Source organism: Bombina bombina, chromosome 1 (assembly GCF_027579735.1).
Source record: "Bombina bombina isolate aBomBom1 chromosome 1, aBomBom1.pri, whole genome shotgun sequence".
Lineage (NCBI taxonomy): Eukaryota > Metazoa > Chordata > Amphibia > Anura > Bombinatoridae > Bombina > Bombina bombina.
In genome coordinates, this window is record NC_069499.1 from 839,466,846 (window position 1) to 839,482,859 (window position 16,014).

Sequence of the window (16,014 nt, forward strand, 5' to 3'; positions counted from 1 at the left end):
ATGTTCTACCTTAGCATTTCTTACCTTGTCGCAGGAAAGATTCCTAGATATATTGCTTATCTCATTCTGAATCAAATATTTAGGGTAACCTCTGGCTGAAAACGTATTACCCATCTCTTCTAATCTATCATGTAGAATTCCCTCATGGTTAACTATCCTCTTATCTCATAACAATTTATTCCTTGGTAGCAAGTCATTCAAAGGTTGAGTACACCACTAGAGGAATCTGATACAGGAGTTGGAATGACAACATTTCTGGTGGACACTGTACATAGTTTACACAGAGTGCTCCTCACCTCTGGAAAAATCTTTCTCCAAAGATGGTGGAAGCAGAAACACAAGGGAGGTTGGAATTCATCATCACGCCCCGAGGATATAAGAACACACAACTAGAGCTGGCTTTAGAAGATATTCCACAGCAACAGGTATTGGTAATTATTGTTTCACAGGTAGATTTAGATACACGAGTTACAATAATTTAACAATGGACTTTCTCTGCTTATGTTACAGTTTTTTTAGAGAAAGGACAAGTTGGGATAGAGACAAAATAATATATGTACTTTAATTACATTACCTTCAAATTTATACTGCAGTGCCTCGCCATTAACCCTTTCTTTTTAGTTTCTGAATTGTAAATCTCTAACTCCCCACACACAATTCCTTTTATGGCTGTATCTATGTTTATTGTTCTTTTGGTAAAATGCAAATGTGAATAGGGATTATCTGTTGGAGCATGCCTAGAAGCTGGGAACTCAGTTGAAATACAATGCCTGTGTCTAAACACTGATGAGAGGGGTGGAGTTAGCTGCTCCAGGCAGTTTAGCTATGTAATTAATTTTGCTTATTTTTGAAAATTATTTTAAAAATACTTGCCAGAAATTTTTAAACTATTTTTTTATGCAAACTATTATAAAATTAATTAGCCCTTTTAGGATATGCACAGATCTCAACCTGTTTTATGGCACTTTAAAGGAATAGTTTAGTCAAAATTAAACTCGCTATTCAGATAGAGCATGCAATTTTAAAGCAACTTTCAAATTTACCCCTATTCATTTTTATTTGTTCTCTTGCTATCTATATTTTAAAAAGCAAGAATGTAAGCATAAGAGCTGGCCCATTAGCACTTTCTGATTGGTGTGAGAGTCTATGATCCATTATGCACGGGATTCAACTCTTGGCCACTAGGAGGAGGCAAAAATTCCCAAAACTTTCAAGAGCACTTAATCCCTTCCACCTCACTGGTATGCCAGTCTGATATATAGCCAAGAAAGGAGAAGTAACCCCCAAAAAAAGTAGGAAAGGCCAAAGCAGGGGAAATAGAGATGCAAAAAAAAAAAATAATAAAAAAAAAAAGGGACACCAGAAAAATGTAAATATTAATAAAATTGGGCGAGGCTCGCCATGAAAGAAATGAATAAGGTAAGAATAAGGTAAGGTAACATTTTGTTTTCTTTAATAAGCTGGCAAGCCACAATCCATTACACATGGGAACTAATACCCAAGCAGTGAAGTTCATGGAAAATTGGGCAGGAAAAAATATCTTTGAAAAGGGCAGTTTACTTTTATCACCAATTTTGCTTTGTTCTCTTGGTATTCTTAGTTGAAAGCTAAATCTAGGAGGTTCATATGCTAATTTCTAAGCCCTTAACCCCTTGAGTGCCAACGGTGGCTCTGAGCAAATTATCTCCGTCAGGTGCCAACGACGGCTCAGAGCTGTCCCTAGCACTCTCCCACATTGAGGGAGATCTGGGGGCTCCCACCCCGGCGATCGGGCCTGTATAGTGACAGGAATCGCCGTGGGTTCACGTTTTGCGCTGTGACGTCACGCGGAATGATGTGATGACGTCACTGCGCAACTTTATTTAAAAATCACAATGACAAGTATAGGGAAAGGGGGCATGCTGCTTAGAAGCCTGTATCTCAAGTATCTAAGCAGCTACAGACCCCCAAGACCCACCGTTGGAAAGGTAATCACCTATCCTTTCCAATGGTATAAGTCTTGGAAAACTGATTTTTTTTTTATGTTCAATAAAAATATATATTTAAAAAATTAAAAAAAAAAATCAAATCAGCTTACCAGGTGGGAAAGTGCTTAGCACTCAAAAGGTTTAAAGGCCGCCTCTTCGCTCAGGGCATTTTGACAGTTTTTCACCAATAGAGGGTGTTAGCACAGCGTTATCTATATGAAACACATGAACTAACGCACGTGGAGTTCCTAGGAGCCATCACTGATTGGCTAAAATGCAAGTCTGTCAAAAGAACTGAAATAAGGGGCAGTTTGCAGAGGCTTTGATACAAGATAATCACAGAGGTAAAAAGTGTATTAATATAACTATCTTGGTTATGCAAAACTAGGGAATGGGTAATAAAGGGATTATCTATCTTTTAAAACAAATATTCTGGTGCAGACTGTCCATTCAAAAAAGGGACAGTCAAGTCCAAAAAAACCTCTCATGATTCAAATAGGGCATGTAATTTTAATCAACTTTCCAACTTACTTGTATCACCAATTTTGCTTTGTTCTCTTGGTATTCTTAGTTGAAAGCTAAACCTAGGAGGTTCATATGCTAATTTCTTAGACCTTGGAGGTCGCCTCTGCATTTGACAGTTTTTCACCACTAGAGGGTGTTAGTTCATGTGTTTCATATAGATAAGAGATCATGCACGTAAATTTACAGAGGAGTGAGCACCGATTGGCTAAATTGCAAGTCTGTCAAAAGAACTGCAATAAGGGGGCATAACTGTGTTGGTTATGCAAAACTGGGGAATGGGTAATTAAGGTATTATCTATATTTTAAAACAACAAAAATTCTGGTGTTGACTGTCCCTTTACGTATGCAAGGATGACCAGATTGCTGCTTTGCAAATTTTTTTTATACAGAAGTATCATTTTTAAATGCCCTGGAAGTGGAAACTAATGTGCTTTGGGGGAGACTTACCAAAGCTCTAATTACATCCAAATTGTGAAGAAGTCTCTCTTTAGAATATTAAGGATTAGAATAAAGAGAATGAACAACGATTTCTCGATTGAGGTTGCCAGAAGACACTATTTTTGTAAAAAAAATAAAAAAAAATATATTATATATAATTTTGTCCTTAAAACCACCTTATCCTGGTAAAAAATAAGATTAGGAGAATCAGTGAAAAGAGCAGTTAATTCAGAAACTTGTAGAAGATGAAATTTACTCCTATTATCAATTTTTCTTTGTTCTCTTGCTATCTTTATTTTAAAAGCAGGAATGTAAATCTTAGCAGCCAGCCCATTTTAGGTTCAGCACCATGGATAGTGCTTGCTTATTGGATGCTTACATTTACCCACCAATAAGCAATCATAACCCAGATTCTCATCCAAAAATGGGCCGGCATCCTATGCATCACATTCCTGCTTTTTAAATAAAGATAGCAAGAGAACAAAGAAAAATTGATAATATGAGGGAAATATAAAGTTGCTTAAAATTGCATGCTCTAGATTGCATGCTCTAATGTTCTGAGGTTCCGGTGGAGGAGGAGCAAGCATGTGCTGCTGAGCTGCCTGCTTCAACCCTACAGCTGCTGGCGGTTTCCTTCGCGCCACATCCCAAGCCAGGGGATAGCTATTGGGATAGCCTAAGACATCGCACCTGAACCTAAACAAGCGACAAACTACATCTCGCTGTTATAGCATGATTATCAGCCCCCTTCTATGTCTGAAATAAAAGGAACAGAGAGTAACCCAGGAGACACCTCTCTATCTTTAAAGACCCCTCTGCTCCCCTTTTCGGCAAAAACAGACCTATACCCCTAAGATCCATGGAATACGGCAACCATTGAGAATTTACCTGGGGTGGTCTGTACTCTACCCTTCACTGCTGACGAGGACTCGCAGCAAGTTATTCAGAGCCACACTCGCCCACTGCGCATTGTTCTTCTTTTCCTCTTGCTCCCGTGAAGTGAGCGAAGCTGAAGCTGGGTCCTGCCTCGACGGAGGACCAAGAACATCAGGCCTATCACAGGCAAGTCCGCCCACCGCAGCCGCTGATTCCCTTCCTGCTTGTTTTGGCAGCGTGCCAGGAGCTCCGGAACTGCTGTCCCTGAGTGGTGTGGGACTCCATCCGCCCTCCCGAGGTGGCCCCCCCCCTGAGGCTTACCGCCGGATTTCGGCTGTAGCGCTGACTACTCCATCCCTCTCCCACCGGTGCTGCGTGAGAGGGATTGGAGCTAGTGCTACCCCAGGGCCAAGAACCAAGGAAGGAATCCCTGCTCGAGAAAGGCTCGCCCTGCCACCTTCTCCCCTCTCTCCCACCGGTGCTGCGTGAGGGAGGGAGAGCTCGCCAGGTGGCCCAGGCTGAGATCTGGAACTGCTGGAGGTGAACCTGTTAGGAACAGGTTTACCTAGGAGAGACAGCCACTGCAGATATAAGAAGCCCACCTTCCAGGACAAGATAGATCACGGCGTGCAGTGAGCGAGGAGAGGTGAGTCTACTTTGCCCCCCTAAACCCAGAACTGCACATTTCAGTACCTAACGTATAATTTAAAGAGCTGTGTGGGCGAAACAGGAAAGGAAGGGAAGAAAAAAGGAAAAAAAGGGGAGCAGACAGGGAAATGGTTTAACTTTTTCAGCACAAACATTAAGCACTCTCCTTCTTGAAATGATAATGAAAATTGAGTAGCTTTATTTCACTCACAGCTCACTCAAAGGAGACATCCCCTTCAGCTTGTTGTTAATTCTACTAACTTTTGCATGAACTCCTGAGAAAACTAACATATACAAGCATGAGCTACTTGCCTTCTATTAAATGCATTTGCTAATAATGTTGCTTGCTATGCTTTCTGGCTGAGAGATTAACAGATACCTGCTTCTATTACTAAGACTTTGCTACTAATTAACCTGGACAATTTTGCATATGTTGCTTGCAGAATAATAAGCTAATTGCTGGACATCTCTTTTTGCAATACTCTGCCTCATTGACTATCCAAAATATAGAAGCCTTAAGGACAAGATAATAGTTTATAACTTTTCCTAACTGCCTAGGTTTAAGGTTATGCTTTTCTTTTCTTTTTTTTTTTTTAAACTAGTACTAACCTGAGTAAAACTAAGTTTTTTGTATTTTTCTTGCAAACGAACACTCTGACTAAAGATAGACTACAAGTTTAGAGGTGTATATACAGAAAGCACTCCATACCAAAAGCATATCAAAATTTTGTAACAAATAAGAAGGTGTGCAAAATAGTGTGTTATCAACCTTTACTTGCTGATCTTACTTGGTCTTGCAGATTAGTAAAACTGTTGTCTAACTGCATCACTGTCTAATAGAAACATCAATACTATTTGCCTGAAAAATTATTTGATAAGGTTTGTTGTAATTAATAACGGTTTGTTATTTATGTTTCTTTTTTTTTTTTTTTTTTTTTTCCCATATAAGATAAAGGTGATTTTATTTTTCATCATTAATAGGCAGGCGCACTGTCCAAACACTAACTTGCCCAAGTTGCACAGTTAGACAGTAGGGAAAATAAGACATAGGTTACCCTTTTTCAAGAACTACATATAACGGTTGGATACAATATATCTCAGTCATTAAGATAAAGAAGGTCTAACATAATAATAACCATAGGAGAATTAAAGTATACCTCGACTTGCTCTGATTAAATTACTTTCTTCTTAAAGTTAAAAAACAGAATTTATGTTTACCTGATAAATTACTTTCTCCAACGGTGTGTCCGGTCCACGGCGTCATCCTTACTTGTGGGATATTCTCTTCCCCAACAGGAAATGGCAAAGAGCCCAGCAAAGCTGGTCACATGATCCCTCCTAGGCTCCGCCTTCCCCAGTCATTCGACCGACGTAAAGGAGGAATATTTGCATAGGAGAAATCATATGATACCGTGGTGACTGTAGTTAGAGAAATTAAATCATCAGACCTGATTAAAAAACCAGGGCGGGCCGTGGACCGGACACACCGTTGGAGAAAGTAATTTATCAGGTAAACAAATTCTGTTTTCTCCAACATAGGTGTGTCCGGTCCACGACGTCATCCTTACTTGTGGGAACCAATACCAAAGCTTTAGGACACGGATGATGGGAGGGAGCAAATCAGGTCACCTAGATGGAAGGCACCACGGTTTGCAAAACCTTTCTCCCAAAAATAGCCTCAGAAGAAGCAAAAGTATCAAATTTGTAAAATTTGGTAAAAGTGTGCAGTGAAGACCAAGTCGCTGCTTTACATATCTGATCAACAGAAGCCTCGTTCTTGAAGGCCCATGTGGAAGCCACAGCCCTAGTGGAATGAGCTGTGATTCTTTCAGGAGGCTGCCGTCCGGCAGTCTCATAAGCCAATCTGATGATGCTTTTAAGCCAAAAAGAGAGAGAGGTAGCAGTTGCTTTTTGACCTCTCCTTTTACCAGAATAAACAACAAACAAGGAAGATGTTTGTCTGAAATCCTTTGTAGCATCTAAATAGAATTTTAGAGCACGAACTACATCCAAATTGTGCAACAAACGTTCCTTCTTTGAAACTGGATTCGGACACAAAGAAGGCACAACTATCTCCTGGTTAATATTTTTGTTAGAAACAACTTTCGGAAGAAAACCAGGTTTAGTACGCAAAACCACCTTATCTGCATGGAACACCAGATAAGGAGGAGAACACTGCAGAGCAGATAACTCTGAAACTCTTCTAGCAGAAGAAATTGCAACCAAAAACAAAACTTTCCAAGATAATAACTTAATATCTACGGAATGTAAGGGTTCAAACGGAACCCCTTGAAGAACTGAAAGAACTAAATTGAGACTCCAAGGAGGAGTCAAAGGTTTGTAAACAGGCTTGATTCTAACCAGAGCCTGAACAAAAGCCTGAACATCTGGCACAGCCGCCAGCTTCTTGTGAAGTAAAACAGATAAAGCAGAAATCTGTCCCTTCAAAGAACTTGCAGATAATCCTTTCTCCAAACCCTCTTGTAGAAAGGATAGAATCTTAGGAATTTTTACCCTGTTCCATGGGAATCCTTTCGATTCGCACCAACAGATATATTTCTTCCATACTTTATGGTAAATTTTTCTAGTTACAGGCTTTCTAGCCTGAATAAGAGTATCAATGACAGAATCTGAGAACCCACGCTTTGATAAAATCAAGCGTTCAATCTCCAAGCAGTCAGTTGGAGTGAGGCCAGATTCGGATGTTCGAACGGACCTTGAACAAGAAGGTCCCGTCTCAAAGGTAGCTTCCATGGTGGAGCCGATGACATATTCACCAGGTCTGCATACCAAGTTCTGCGTGGCCACGCAGGAACTATCAAGATCACCGAAGCCCTCTCCTGATTGATCCTGGCTACCAGCCTGGGAATGAGAGGAAACGGTGGGAATACATAAGCTAGGTTGAAGGTCCAGGGCGCTACTAGTGCATCTACTAGAGTCGCCTTGGGATCCCTGGATCTGGACCCGTAGCAAGGAACCTTGAAGTTCTGACGAGACGCCATCAGATCCATGTCTGGAATGCCCCATAATTGAGTTATGTGGGCAAAGATATCCGGATGGAGTTCCCACTCCCCCGGATGAAATGTCTGACGACTCAGAAAATCCGCTTCCCAATTTTCCACTCCTGGGATGTGGATTGCAGACAAGTGGCAGGAGTGAAGCTCCGCCCATTGAATTACTTTGGTCACTTCTTCCATCGCCAGGGAACTCCTTGTTCCCCCCTGATGGTTGATATATGCAACAGTCGTCATGTTGTCTGATTGAAACCTTATGAATTTGGCCTTTGCTAGTTGAGGCCAAGCCTTGAGAGCATTGAATATCGCTCTCAGTTCCAGAATGTTTATCGGGAGAAGAGATTCTTCCCGAGACCATAGACCCTGAGCCTTCAGGTGTTTCCAGACCGCGCCCCAGCCCACCAGGCTGGCGTCGGTCGTTACAATGACCCACTCTGGTCTTCTGAAGCTCATCCCTTGGGACAGGTTGTCCAGGGACAGCCACCAACGGAGTGAATCTCTGGTCCTCTGATCTACTTGGATCGTCGGGGACAAATCTGTATAATCCCCATTCCACTGTCTGAGCATGCACAGTTGTAATGGTCTTAGATGAATTCGCGCAAAAGGAACTATGTCCATTGCCGCAACCATCAAACCTATTACTTCCATGCACTGCGCTATGGAAGGAAGAAGAACAGAATGAAGTACTTGACAAGAGTTTTGATTTTCTGGCTTCTGTCAGAAAAATCTTCATTTCCAAGGAGTCTATTATTGTTCCCAAGAAGGGAACTCTTGTTGACGGGAATAGAGAACTTTTTTCTACGTTCACTTTCCACCCGTGAGATCTGAGAAAGGCTAGGACAATGTCCGTATGAGCCTTTGCTTGTGGTAGAGACGACGCTTGAATCAGTATGTCGTCCAAGTAGGGTACTACTGCAATGCCCCTTGATAGAAGAATAAAAACTACATTTAAACACCAAAAAACTCTGAGCCATCTCCGTGGAGATGTTGCCTGTGCAACGGCAAAGAGAATGACTGGGGAAGGCGGAGCCTAGGAGGGATCATGTGACCAGCTTTGCTGGGCTCTTTGCCATTTCCTGTTGGGGAAGAGAATATCCCACAAGTAAGGATGACGCCGTGGACCGGACACACCTATGTTGGAGAAATTGCAGCCTCTCTGACTGGCGTGGGGACTTCTATACACAGGAAGCCACATCCACTACCTCACTAAAATAAGTTTTTTTTTTTTTCCCCCTCACTTCCCTCACTCCTTCCTACTTCACTCCATCACCCCCTCACCCTTCACTTCCATATCCCTTTCCCAATAAAAGCACTACGTTTTTATAGCACAATATTAACTGATCACTACTTAGATTACTACCACATCTTATGGACAAATTTTTTCATAGTCACTCCCGGACTCCCCCGCTAGCCATGGCAGCAAAAACAAGAGAAAGAAGAAATAAAAATAGCACAGAAACATCTATGGAGGTACAGCCAACCCCCACTAACCCTTTAGTCACCAATGAAACCTTTAATATGCAGGCCCTGGTGACAAATATTGCAGAAGCCTTAAACCCCAAATTTGAAGCCCTTAGGGCAGAGATTAAGCAAGAAATCACACTGTTGTCCCAAGAACTGAGACATTTCACTAGTAGGATTAATGAAGTGGAACAAAGGGTGTCTGATCTTGAGGACCTTACCTTTACACATAGTACTAGTATAGACTCCAATGCAGCGACTATCTAAAATGAAAATTAAAATCGAAGATTTAGAAAACAGGGCCAGAAGAAACAACATTCGTATTATTGGGCTACTGGAGGGGAGACAACCTGAGAATTTAAATTTGTTTATTACAAATACGTTGGTACAACTACTTAAAATCCCCCCAGTAACCCTCAAATAGTGGTAGAAAGGGCTCACAGAATAGGGAAGCTTCAGGTCGATAACAGGGGTAACAACAGACCTAGGCCAGTAATAGCCAAATTGCTTAATTTCAGTGATAAAGTAACTCTTCTCCAATATTTTCGCAAGAATCAGCCTATTATGTTTAAAGATAGTAAGATTCTCCTATTTCAGGACTACTCGGCAGAGACGTCATCTAGGAGAAGAAATCTTGCTCCAATCTGCTCTAAATTTATTCAGCAGGGTTACCAGGCCCTAATTAATTACCCCTCTAAACTTAAGGTTATTGCCAAAGGAGAAGTCCATTTTTTTGAGAATGCACAAGAGGCAGAAAAATTATTAACCCAATTAAACTCTAGTGAGTAAACTGAAGAAATATCAGTGACTCACTGACCTTGTTGTTACCTCATCTTAAGTTAGGGATGGCAGGGAAAATGGTACGAAGTAATAAAGGTGTCTTGCGGGAGGTTTCCCCCTTTTTTTTTTTTTTTTTTTTTTTTTATCAATTCCATCTATCTATCAAAATAAATGGTCAACTTTAAAATAGTATCGTGGAATGTAGGGGGTATTACCACTCCTATAAAGAGGAAATCGATCATTACCCAACTAAGAAAAATGAATACAGATATAGCTTTCCTCCAGGAGACACATCTTAACTTAGAAGAAGTATTAAAATTAAAAACATTGTGGGTTAAGGAAGTTTTTGCTGCACCGGGACAGGGGAGGAAGAGAGGGGTAGCCATTTTGGTAGGAAAAAGGATTAATGCAGAGATACTACATGTTGTGACGGACCCAGGGGGGAGATCAGTGAGTCTAAAAATAAAAATTAATAATCGTGTGTTTACAATGTGTAATGTTTATGCGCCTAATATCCTTGACCCAGAGTTCTGGAATCAAGTGCAGACTGAAATATTCTCTATATTGGAAGGTAACCTTATTCTTGCAGGAGACTTCAACATGGCCCCACAGTGCCCACTTGACAGGCTGAGACTAAACACAAAACAAAAAAAGCATAAAAAAGATAATCTGGAAACTAAAATTTTTTCTAGGCTTATGCAAAACCTGGGCATTAAGGACATCTGGAGGATGCAAAATCCCGATGTTAGAGAATACTCTTGCTTATCCAAAGCTCATAAAACACTATCAAGAATTGATCTTTTCCTGATAGACGATAGACTGTGTACATATGAGGTTAAAGCAAAAATTCTTCCTATTAGTATCTCTGATCATGGGCCAATTACCCTAGATCTTCAGGATAAGCAGCCCAAGCTTAAGCTAAATCGTTTCTTTTTTCCTTCTCACCTAGCATCAGATACGAAATTTAAGAACTGGTTGAGAGCCAAGTTCACTGACTACGATCTCTGCAACTCAGAGTATAGAGATCGTCCTGCCATATTTTGGGAGGCAGCAAAGGCTGTAATACGAGGTGAAATCATAGCCTATATGGCAATACTGAATAAAAAAATGCAACAAAGAGAAAAGGAACTAACAAATGCAGTAATAAACGCATATAATAGATTCCTTCTTGACCAAAACTCTGCCAACTGGGCTAAGTATAATCAAGCAAAAAGTAACAAAGACGATTTCTTGTTATACAGAGAAACTCAGAAAGAGTTAAAATTACAGTCTAAACTATATAAGTATGGTAACAAGTCTGGGAAACTCCTAGCTAAATTGGTCAAAAGTGAAAAAAAATCCTCAACTATTGAGAAACTGGTGCTAGGTGACAAAGAAGTATTTAAACATGAGGATATAGCGGAAGAAATGGAAAAATATTATCAAGAATTGTATCATTCCAGACCCTCTGACTCAGGTCAAGCAGAGGACTTCTGGAGCAAAATATCAGTACCTAAGATATCCACTGATTTAGCTGGTACCCTCAATGCGCAAATCACAGAGGAAGAAATTAAAAAAACAATCTCTGACCTTGCTCTGAATAAAACCCCTGGGCCAGATGGGCTACCTAATGAACTATATAAAATTTTATCTTCTGAAATATCAGCCCATCTTTGTGAGTTCTATAATTCTATCTATATAAATGGAGGAGAGATGTCGAAACTTTTCACATCCTCCTATACAACTTTGATACTCAAGAGTGGAAAAGATCCAACTTTAAGGGAGTCATATAGACCAATTGCTTTACTAAACTCCGATTACAAGATCTTCACATCAATTATAGCCCAGAGGTTACAAAAAATATGAGGCGATATCATCCATAAAGATCAAGCCGGGTTCTTGAACTCTCGAAACTCTGCAGCAAAAATCAGAGAGATTCTGATAACATCAGAATACTTTTTTAACAAAAGGGAAGGGGGGGAAGGGACCCCACCAGACCTGGCGGTTATCTCGCTTGATGCTGAAAAGGCTTTCGATTCCGTTCATTATAATCATCTTTTCTCCAACATAGGTGTGTCCGGTCCACGGCGTCATCCTTACTTGTGGGATATTCTCTTCCCCAACAGGAAATGGCAAAGAGCCCAGCAAAGCTGGTCATATGATCCCTCCTAGGCTCCGCCTACCCCAGTCATTCTCTTTGCCGTTGCACAGGCAACATCTCCACGGAGATGGCTAAGAGTTTTTTGGTGTTTAAATGTAGTTTTATTCTTCAATCAAGTGTTTGTTATTTTAAAATAGTGCTGGTATGTACTATTTACTCTGAAACAGAAAGGAGAAGAAGATTTCTGTTTGTGAGAGGAAGATGATTTTAGCAGACGTTACTAAAATCGATTGCTGTTTCCACACAGGACTGTTGAGATGAAGTAACTTCAGTTGGGGGAAGCAGTTGGCAGACTTTTCTGCCTGAGGTATGATGGCCACATTTCTAACACGACTTGGTAATGCTGGAAGGCTGTCATTTTCCCTATGGGGACCGGTAAGCCATTTTCTTAGATTAAGTAAAAGAATAAAGGCTTTATAAGGGCTTAAAAAACTGGTAGACATTTTTCTGGGCTAAAACGATTACTTGCTAAGCATATTTGACAGATTATAGCGCTTTATAGTTATTATAATCTTGGGGATTGTTGTTAAAAAACGGCAGGCACTGTATGGACACCTTTTTCAGATGGGGGCCTTCTCTAGTCATAGGCAGAGCCTCATTTTCGCGCCACTAATGCGCAGTTGTTTTTGGAAGGCAAGGCATGCAGATGCATGTGTGAGGAGCTAGGATCCACTGAAAAAGCTTATAGAAGGCGTCATTTGGTATCGTATTCCCCTCTGGGCTTGGTTGGGTCTCAGCAAAGCAGATTCCTGGGACTGTATAGGGGTTAAATGTAAAAACGGCTCCGGTTCCGTTATTTTAAGGGTTAAAGCTTCCAAATTTGGTGTGCAATACTTTTAAGGCTTTAAGACACTGTGGTGAAATTTTGGTGAATTTTGAACAATTGCTTCATACTTTTTCGCATTTTCAGTAATAAAGTGTGTTCTGTTTAAAATTTAAAGTGACAGTAACGGTTTTATTTTAAAACGTTTTTTGTGCTTTGTTGACAAGTTTAAGCCTGTTTAACATGTCTGAACCATCAGATAAACGATGTTCTATATGTATGAATGCCAATGTGTCTCCCCATTTAAATATATGTGATAATTGTGACATGGTGTCCAAACAAAGTAGGGACAATGATGCCACAGATAATAATAGTGCCCAAGATGATTCTTCAGATGAGGGGAGTAAGCATGGTACTGCATCACCCCCTTCTGTGTCTACACCAGTTTTGCCCACACAAGAGGCCCCTAGTACATCTAGTGCGCCAATACTTATTACTATGCAACAATTAACGGCTGTTATGGATAATTCTATTAAAAATATTTTATCTAAAATGCCTACTTATCAAAGAAAGCGCGATTGCTCAGTTTTAAACACTGAAGAGCAAGAGGACGCTGATGATAACGCTTCTGACATACCCTCACACCAATCTGAAGGGGCCAGGAGGGAGGTTTTGTCTGAGGGAGAAATTTCAGATTCAGGGAAAATTTCTCAACAAGCTGAACCTGATGTTGTACCATTTAAATTTAAATTAGAACATCTCCGCGCACTGCTTAAGGAGGTGTTATCTACTCTGGATGATTGTGACAATTTGGTCATTCCAGAGAAATTATGTAAGATGGACAAGTTCCTAGAGGTTCCGGTGCCCCCCGATGTTTTTCCTATACCCAAGCGGGTGGCGGACGTAGTAAACAAGGAATGGGAAAGGCCCGGCATACCTTTTGTGCCTCCCCCTATATTTAAGAAATTATTTCCTATAGTCGACCCCAGAAAGGACTTATGGCAGACAGTCCCTAAGGTCGAGGGGGCGGTTTCTACTCTAAACAAACGCACTACTATTCCCACAGAAGATAGTTGTGCTTTTAAAGATCCTATGGATAAAAAATTAGAGGGTTTGCTTAAAAGAATGTTTGTTCAGCAAGGTTACCTTCTTCAACCAATTTCATGCATTGTTCCTGTCACTACGGCAGCGTGTTTCTGGTTCGAAGAACTAGAAAAGTCGCTCGATAAGGAATCTTCGTATGAGGAGATTATGGACAGAGTTCATGCACTTAAATTGGCTAACTCTTTTATTCTAGATGCCGCTTTGCAATTAGCGAGATTAGCAGCGAAAAATTCAGGGTTTGCTATCGTGGCGCGCAGAGCGCTCTGGCTAAAGTCTTGGTCAGCGGATGTGTCTTCCAAGACAAAATTGCTTAACATCCCTTTCAAGGGCAAAACACTGTTTGGTCCTGATTTGAAAGAGATTATTTCAGACATCACCGGAGGAAAGGGCCACGCCCTTCCTCAGGATAGGTCTCTTAAGGCTAGAAATAAGCCTAATTTTCGTCCCTTTCGCAGAAACGGACCAGCCTCTACTCCTACATCCTCTAAGCAAGAGGGTAATACTTCTCAACCCAAACCAGCCTGGAGACCGATGCAAGGCTGGAACAAGGGTAAGCAGGCCAAGAAGCCCGCCACTGCTACCAAAACAGCATGAAGGGATGGCCCCCGATCCGGGACCGGATCTGGTGGGGGGCAGACTTTCTCTCTTTGCTCAGGCCTGGGCAAGAGATGTTCAGGATCCTTGGGCACTAGAAATAGTTTCTCAAGGTTATCTCCTGGAATTCAAGGAACTACCCCCAAGGGGAAGGTTCCACAGGTCTCAATTATCTTCAAACCAAATAAAAAGACAGGCATTCTTACATTGTGTAGAAGACCTGTTAAGGATGGGAGTAATTCATCCAGTTCCAATAAGAGAACAAGGGATGGGGTTCTACTCCAACCTGTTCATAGTTCCCAAAAAAGAGGGAACGTTCAGACCAATTCTAGATCTCAAGATCCTAAACAAATTTCTCAGGGTTCCATCGTTCAAAATGGAAACCATTCGAACGATCCTTCCTACCATCCAGGAAGGTCAATTTATGACCACGGTGGATTTAAAGGATGCGTACCTCCATATTCCTATCCACAAGGAACATCATCAGTTCCTAAGATTCGCTTTTCTGGACAAGCATTACCAGTTTGTGGCACTTCCTTTCGGATTAGCCACTGCTCCGAGAATTTTCACAAAGGTACTAGGGTCCCTTCTAGCGGTTCTAAGACCAAGGGGCATTGCAGTAGTACCGTACTTGGACGACATCCTGATTCAAACGTCGTCTCTGTCAAAAGCAAAGGCTCATACGGACATCGTCCTAGCCTTTCTCAGATCTCACGGATGGAAAGTAAACATAGAAAAAAGCTCTCTTTCCCCGTCGACAAGAGTTCCCTTCTTGGGAACAATAATAGACTCCTTAGAAATGAGAATTTTTCTGACAGAGGTCAGAAAATCAAAACTTCTAAGCTCTTGTCAAGTTCTTCATTCTGTTCTTCGTCCTTCCATAGCGCAGTGCATGGAAGTAATAGGATTGATGGTTGCAGCAATGGACATAGTTCCTTTTGCACGAATTCATCTAAGACCATTACAACTGTGCATGCTCAGACAGTGGAATGGGGATTATACAGACTTGTCTCCGACGATTCAAGTAGATCAAGGGACCAGAGATTCACTCCGTTGGTGGCTGACCCCGGACAATCTGTCACAGGGAATGAGCTTCCGCAGACCAGAGTGGGTCATTGTCACGACCGACGCCAGTCTGGTGGGCTGGGGCACGGTCTGGGAACCCCTGAGGGCTCAGGGTCTATGGTCTCGGGAAGAATCTCTTCTCCCGATAAACATTCTGGAACTAAGAGCGATATTCAATGCTCTCAAAGCTTGGCCTCATCTAGCAAAGGCCAAATTCATAAGGTTTCAATCAGACAACATGACGACAGTTGCATATATCAACCATCAGGGGGGAACAAGGAGTTCCCTGGCGATGGAGGAAGTGACCAAGATAATTCAATGGGCGGAGGATCACTCCTGCCACTTGTCTGCAATCCACATCCCAGGGGTGGAAAATTGGGAAGCGGATTTTCTGAGTCGTCAGACATTCCATCCGGGGGAGTGGGAACTCCACCCGGAAATCTTTGCCCAAATAACTCAATTATGGGGCATTCCAGACATGGATCTGATGGCGTCTCATCAGAACTTCAAGGTTCCTTGTTACGGGTCCAGATCCAGGGATCCCAAGGAGACTCTAGTAGATGCACTAGTAGCACCTTGGACCTTCAACCTAGCTTATGTTTTCCCACCGTTTCCTCTCATTCCCAGGCTGGTAGCCAG

The 16,014-nt window shown here is 41.6% G+C and overlaps 1 protein-coding gene across 1 annotated transcript in view; it reads right to left on the reverse strand.

Moving 5' to 3' along the window:
• The window catches only part of LOC128646043 (MARVEL domain-containing protein 3), a 188,285-nt gene that overhangs the window by 130,936 nt on the left and 41,335 nt on the right, over positions 1–16,014 (reverse strand). The window lies entirely within an intron of this gene.